The sequence below is a fragment of the Artemia sp. Qi Xiang Cuo genome, chromosome 5 (genome assembly GCF_049724085.1).
Source record: "Artemia sp. Qi Xiang Cuo chromosome 5, ASM4972408v1, whole genome shotgun sequence".
Taxonomy (NCBI): Eukaryota; Metazoa; Arthropoda; class Branchiopoda; order Anostraca; family Artemiidae; genus Artemia; species Artemia sp. Qi Xiang Cuo.
This window is the reverse complement of record NC_142798.1, coordinates 80995348-81002860: the sequence shown is the minus strand read 5'-3', so window position 1 is coordinate 81002860 and position 7513 is coordinate 80995348.

Genomic DNA, 7513 nt, shown 5'->3' with positions numbered 1-7513 from the left:
TGTAATTTTTAGTTTAATTTTCAATGCTGCAGGAACTGTAAAAGAATAAACATTCAAAAAACGAGCATGTCATTTTGAATGAAGCACTACAGACGCCGAAGGCTTTAGTTTTTTAAAGTTAAAAACTAGGATAGCATCACTGTGGAACTTGTGATGAAAATATATTTGTCTTGACCGATATTGAAAATAACTAATGAACTAAACTGAATATTCAATGCATAATGATATTAATTACTAAAAACTCATCAATTTAAAATTTTACTGTAATTTTAATATTTATTTTCAATAGTAAGTACAAAAGAAAACATTTGTAATATAATTAGTTTTCAGTAAAGCGCCAATGACGCAGTAGGTTTTAGGCTTCTGCAGTGAGACGATACCCAAACTATTGTTTGTAGTTATTTTTATTCTATTCAAACTTAATTCTCATATTCAATTTCAGTTTCACTCGTTTTAAGATTTATTTATTCATTTACAATAATCAATATTGTATGTTTATTCGCATTTATTGTTTATTTAATTTCTGTTCGTTTTAAGTTTCATTTATAATTTAATAGCAAAGCATTTTTTTTCATTTTAAGCTTGATTTTCATATTCAATAGAAATGTTACTCGCTTTGAGATCTATTTATTCATTTATATTATTACTTGTTGTATGTTTTTTGATATGATTGTTTATTTAATTTTGTTCGTTTTGGGTTTCATTTATTCTTCAATAGTAATTTCTAGTCATTTTGAGTTTTAATTTTAACAGGTATTTGTATCTCCAGAGCTTAAGTTTGAAATGGCCTTTACTTTTCTTTGAAAAACTTATTTTTCGGAATGTTTTTTTTAATTAATTTTTGTTCGTTTTGGATTGCAAAAAGTTTCAAGTTTTTACGGCATGGGGGGGGGGGTCCCTTACTGTCCGATTATTCTTGACTTTAAAAATCGGATCTAGAACTTTCAATTTAAATCGAATGAGGCTTTTTTCAAAGTATATACGATTACCTCTTTGATAAAAAACTTATATATGAACAATAGACAGCTTGCATAACTTGTGGAAAGCAATTGAAAACAAAGAATGGATTGAACAAATAGCTCCAATGAGGGGGTTTAGACCATTTCACTTGCTGACAAAAAGGGATCACGACTGTTTGGAGTTGACCTTAATAGGAATTTGTGTGTCAAAGCAATTTTGCATCTATCACAGAGTATGTATTTTAACCTTATAATTGAATAATTATAATAGATTTCTAATGTGTTCTTCCTATATAAAACCCCTTCCCATAAGTTATAAGCCTTCCTTAATAAGTTATGCCCCAGGGCATAACTTACAACGCCTACCCCTGGGCCCTGGTGGGCTGTGTCAACACCGGAGTTTTCCGTTATCAGAACTTTGAACTATTTTAACAAAATGTCTATCTCGAAATTTGTACCCAATACATTGAGGGCATAGAGGAGAGATGGGGGCTAGTCGCAATTAAATATCTTTTGACTATTAAAAAGTGAAGAAGAACTTTCAATTTTCAATCAAATGAGTCCTTTCTAAATTCTATATGAGCATCCCTTCCTTAAGAAATAATATGAAGGATTCGGAGAATCCTTAAATTACAACCCTTCTCCTGAGGGCTTTGGGGGAGTTGTAATACTCAAAGACCTAATTTCCAGAACTTAAAACTACGTTTAATAAAATGGTTGTCTTAAAATTTTGATTGGATGTGTGTGGGGAAATGGTGGGCTTGAGAGGGGGGCTAGTTGCCCTCAAATCACTTTCGACTATTACAAAGGGCATAAGCCCTTGAAATTTCCAACTGAATGAGTCTTTTTTGAAGTTTCTACGACACTGCCTTCTATAAAAACCTTACAAACCCCCAGGGCATAACTTAAAACCCTTGTCATAAGGGATGTGGGGGATTGTCCTCCTCAAAAACATATTTTCTATCTAGAAATCAACTACGCTGAACAAAATGGCTATCTCAAAATTTTTTTTGGATGTGTTTGGGGGTATGATGGGCGTGGGGGCGGGGGCTAGTTGCCCTCCAATCACTTTCGCCTATTAAAAAGGGCACTAGCCCTTTAAATTTCCAGTTGAATATGCCTGTTTTGAAGTTTCTACGACAATGCCTTCTATAAAAACCTTATATGCCTCCAGGGCACAACTTAAAACTCTTGCCCTGAGGGTTGTGGGGGAGTGTCCTCCTCAAAAACATATTTTCTATCTGGAAATCAACTACACTGAACAAAAGGGTTATCTCAAAAGTTTGATAGGATGTGTTTGGGGAAATGAGGGTCGTGGGGGGGGGCTTGTTTCCCTCCAATCACTTTCGACTATTAAAAAGGGCACTAGCCCTTTAATTTCCAATCGAATGGGCCTGTTTTTAAGTTTCTACGACAACGCCTTCTATAAAAACCTTATATGTCCCCAGGGCATAACTTAAAACCCTTGCCCTGAGGGTTGTGGGGGAGTGTCCTCCTCAAACATATATTTTCAATCTGGAAATCAACTACGCTCAACAAAAATGGCTATCTCAAAATTTTGATTGGATGTGTTTGGGGGTATGTTGGGCGTGGGGGGTGGGGCTAGTTGCCCTCCAATCATTTTCGACTATTAAAAAGGGCACTAGCCCTTTAATATCCAATCGAATGAGCCTGTTTTGAAGTTTCTACGACAACTCTTTCTGTAAAAACCTTATATGCCCCCAGGGCATAACTTAAAACCCTTGCCCTGAGGGTTGTGGGGGAGTTTCCTCTTCAAAAATATATTTTTATCTGGAAATCAACTACGCTGAACAAAATGGCTATCTGAAAATTTTGATTGGATGTGTTTGGGGAAATGATGGGCAGGGGGGGGGAGGGGGGCTAGTTACACTTCAATCACTTTCGACTATTAAAAAGGGCACTAGCTCTTTAATTTCCAATCGAATAAGCCTGTTTTGAAGTTTCTACAACAATGCCTTCTGTAAAAACCTTATATGCCCTCAGGGAATAACTTAAAACCCTTGCCCTAAGGGTTGTGGGGTGTATCCTCATCAAAAATATATTTTCTTTATGGAAATCAACTACGCTGAACAAAATGGCTATCTAAAAACGTTGATTGGATGTGTTTGGGGGAATGATTGGCTTGGGGGGGCTATTTGCCCTCCAATAATTTTGACTATTAAAAAGGGCACAAGAAATCTTGATTTCCAATCGAATGAGCCCCCTTTGAAGCTTCTACGACGACCCCTTCCATATGAAGTCCCTCTGGGGGAAAATAAATAATAAAACATTGCAGCCGTATGGCCTTTACTATAGGCAACGCTACAGCGTTGCCTCTGATTTATTGTTATTATTTTTTTCCTCAGAGGCACTTCATATAGAAGGGGTCGTCGTTGAAACTTCAAAGAGGGCTCATTTGATTGGAAATCAAGATGTCTAGTGCCCTTCTTGAGGGTCAAAAGTGGTTGGAAGGCAACTAATATCCCTTCCACGCCCACCAGTTCCCCAAAGACATCCAATCAAGATTTTGAGATAGCCATTTTGTTCAGCGTAGTTGATTTCTAAATAGAAATTATGCTTTTGAGGAGGACACTCCCCACAGCCCTCAGGGCAAGGGCTGTAAGTTATACCCTGGGGGCATATAAGGTTTTTTTTTATAGAAAGCTTTGTCGTAGAAACTTCAAAAAGGACTCATACGATTGGAAATTCAAAGGGCTAGTGCTTATTTTAATAGTCGAAATTGATTGGAGGGCAACTAACTCCCCTCTCACGCCCACATTTTCCCCAAACACATCCAATCAAAATTTGAGATAGCCATTTTGTTCAACGTAGTTGAAAATTCAGGGGATTTGGTCATTTAGGATGACAACCCCCCTCCCCCCACAGCCCTCAGGGCAAGGGTTGTAAGTTATGCCCTGGGGGCATATAAGTGTTTTTTTTTATAGAAATTGTTGCCTTAGGAACTTCAAAAAGGGCTCATTCGATTGGAAATTTAAATGGCTAAAAGTGATTGGAAGGCAACTAACACCCCTTCCATACCCAGCATTTCCCCAAATGCATCCACTCAAAATTTTTAGACATCCACTTTTTCCCACGCAGTTTAAAGTCCTGGAAATTATGTCTTTGAGCAGGACATTCCCCCCACAGTTTTCAGGTCAAGGGTTATAAGCTATACCCTGGAGGCATGTATGGTTCTTAAGGAGGGAATACTCTTATAAACTTTAGAGGGTTCAATTGATTGGAAATTGAAAGTTGTAGTTCACTTTTTAAGAATCAAGAGATTGATGGGCACCTAGCCCCCCTCCTTCAAAGTATTTTTTCCCTCAAACCTATCTGATGAGAACTTTGAGATAGCCATTAATTTAAAAACAGATCAAAGACCATATAACGAAAACTCCGGGGTCGACACAGCCCCCCAGGGCCCGAGGGCAGGCGTTGTAAGTAATATCCTGGGGGAATAAATTGTTCTTATGGAAGGGATGCTCGTAAAAACTTCAGAAAGGGCTCATTTGATTGAAAATTAAAAGTTGTAGTTCAGTTTTTGAGATTCAAAAGAGATTGGAGTACAACTAGCTCCCCACCCCGCCTTTTTTCCCAAATGCATCCGATACAAAATTTTAGATAGCCATTAGGTTAAAAATTGTTCAAAAGTCAGAATAACAAAACTCAGGTGTCGACACAACCCCCCAGGGTCCGGGGGCAGACGTTATAAGTTATGCCCTTGGGCATATACGGTTCTTATGAAAGGGATGCTCGTATAAACTTCAGAGAGGGATTATTTGATTGGAAACTGAAAGTTCGAGTTCACTTTTTAAGATTCAAAAGAGATCCGAGGGCAACTAGCCCCCCCCCCCCCACAATTTCTTTTTCCAAAGTCATCTGATGAAATTTTTGAGATAGACATTTTGTTAAAAAAAAATTATATAGATTTTTAACTTTTGTTTGTTGACACTTATTTTCTTTTCCAAAACCTCTTCAAAGGTTCACTTTATATGATTTTGCAAATAGCTTTTGCCAAGCTCTCGCTTTGGCGAACTAGAGAGTTGGAAATCTCTTATCAACTAATGAACGGATTCTTTTAATATTGGTATAAACCCCCCAGGGCCCTGGGACAGGCGTTATAAGTTATGCCCTGGGGGCATTTATGGTTCTTATGGAAGGGATGGTCGTATAAACTTCAAAGAAGGCTCATTTGTTTGGGAAGTGTAAGTTTTAGTTCACTTTTTAAGCGTCAAAGGAGATTGGAGGGCAACTAGCCCCCCCCCCGATACGCCCTTTTTCCCCAAATGCATCAAATAGAAAATTTAATGCATAAATAAAGTAAAATAAAATAAAAAATAGTTCAAACATCAGATATTAAAACTTCTGGGTTGACACAATCACCCAGGGCCCGGGGACAGGCGTTGTAAGTTATGCCCTGGGGGGATATATGGTTCTTCTAGAAGGGATGATCGTATAAACTTCAGAGAATGTTCATTTCATTTAAAATTTTAAGGTCTAGTTCAATTTTATAGAGTCAATAGAGATCAAAGGGCAATTAGCTCAAGGACATGGAGTCTAGGTTATACTCTGGGGATATGTATGATTCTAATAGAAGTGATACTTGTATAAATTTCCGATAGGGTTTTTTTAAGTGACAATAGAAAGCTTTAGTTAACTTTTAAAGAGTCAAAAGAGACCGAAGGTTAATTAGCCCCCCCCCCTACGCCCTTTTCCCCACACCCATCCGATAAAAATTTTGAGATAGCCATTTTGTTAAATATAGTTCAAAGATAAGCAAATAAAAACTGTGCGGTGGACACAAACCCGTTTTTTCACTTTGAAATTGTTACTTTGATACCAGTTTTGATACTTTGACAAACATTTTATTTTTTTTTAAGTTTGATTTTGAAATAAGGAATTTTATAAAAATTTAAACTTTTTGCAATCAAAAACGAACAAAAATTAATTAAAAAAAAAACTTTCCGAAAAATAAGTTTTTCAAAGAAAATTAAAGGCCATTTTAAACTTTAGCTCAGCAGATACAAATACCTTTTATAATTCAAACTCAAAACGACCAGAAATCATAGGCAGCGCGCTAGCGCTGCCTAAGTAAGCCTAAGTAGCCTGCCTAAGTTTTTTTTTCTTTCTTCGACAGGCACTTGGTTCTGAAGGAGTTGTCGTAGAAACTTCGAAAAGGGCTCATTCGATTGGAAATTCCGAGGGCTAGTGCCCTTTGTAATAGTCGAAAGTGATTTGAGGGCAACTAACCCCCCTCTCACGCCCACCTTTTCCCCAAACACATCCAATCAAAATTTTTAGATAGCAATTTTATTCTATGTAGTTTAAAGTTTTGGAAATTAGGTCTTTAAGGATGACAACCCCTCCCCCCATAGCCCTCAGGGCAAGGCCTGTAAGTTATGCCCTTGGGCATATAAAGTTTTTATTGAAAGCGTTGTCGTAGACACTTCAAAAGGGCTCATTCAATTGGAAATTGAAAGGGCTAGTGCCTTTTTTAATAGTTGAAAGTGATTGGATAGTGACTAACGTCTCTCACGCCCACCATTTTCCAAAACACATCCAATCAAAATTTTGAGATATCCATTTTGTTTAAAGTAGTTAAACTATCTGGAATTTAGGTATTGTAAGGATATAACCCCCTCAGAACCCTCAGTGCAACGTTTGCAAGTTAGGCCCGTCGGGCATGTAAAGTTTATATAGAAAGTTGTTGTATAAATCATAGGCAGCACGATCGCGCTGCCTAAGTAAAGAACGGGGACACTCGAGAACGAGACAAAAAACGGGGACTAAGTAAAGAGGAGGACACTCCCCCCAAACCTTGGGGCAAGGGTTTTAAGTTACGCCCTGGGGGCACCAAATTATAATGGGATGCCCGCGTCTACCACACCGGTCCTGCAAATATCGGGTTTTGTACTACCCTATTTACAGTATACCCTGCCCCAGGGTATGATAACTTGATCGAGCGGTCCAATGGACAAATTCTAAGGCCCAAGGGTGTACCCAAACCCGGGTCACGACTAAAAATCTCTAACTCTCTCCTTGGAGGTAATGAACCCTCCTGCCAATATAATAATGACGGTATCTCGTAACTCTGTTCCTACCCTGCCTTGGTTCCGGGAAAATTAATACACAGTTTTTAGAAAATACCTTACTTGTATTCCTCCAAACGGTCACATATAACAACCAAAAAATATGCTTCCCCGAACGGGGTCTAAATGCAGATTAACTCAAAAATAATATTATGTACACAAACTTTCCCTAGGGGTGGACCTTCGCTTGGCCTAGACAATCCTCTCAATCCCCATTCAAAACCCATTCTACTTTTCTTAGCTTTATCTTTCAATGACTCAAACCAGGAAGTCCAAAATGGAATTTAATTCAAAGCTTTCTTATTGCAAAAAGACTATAGTTTAGCAATGAGACTTTAAATTGTCATTATATTATAGGCAAATCTAAGCAAATGTAATTACGGAACGAAAACAGGTCATTTATCTGACAAGAAAAGAAACAGGGGTAGAACCCCAACACCTTCCCCCGTAAGATAATGACCGCCC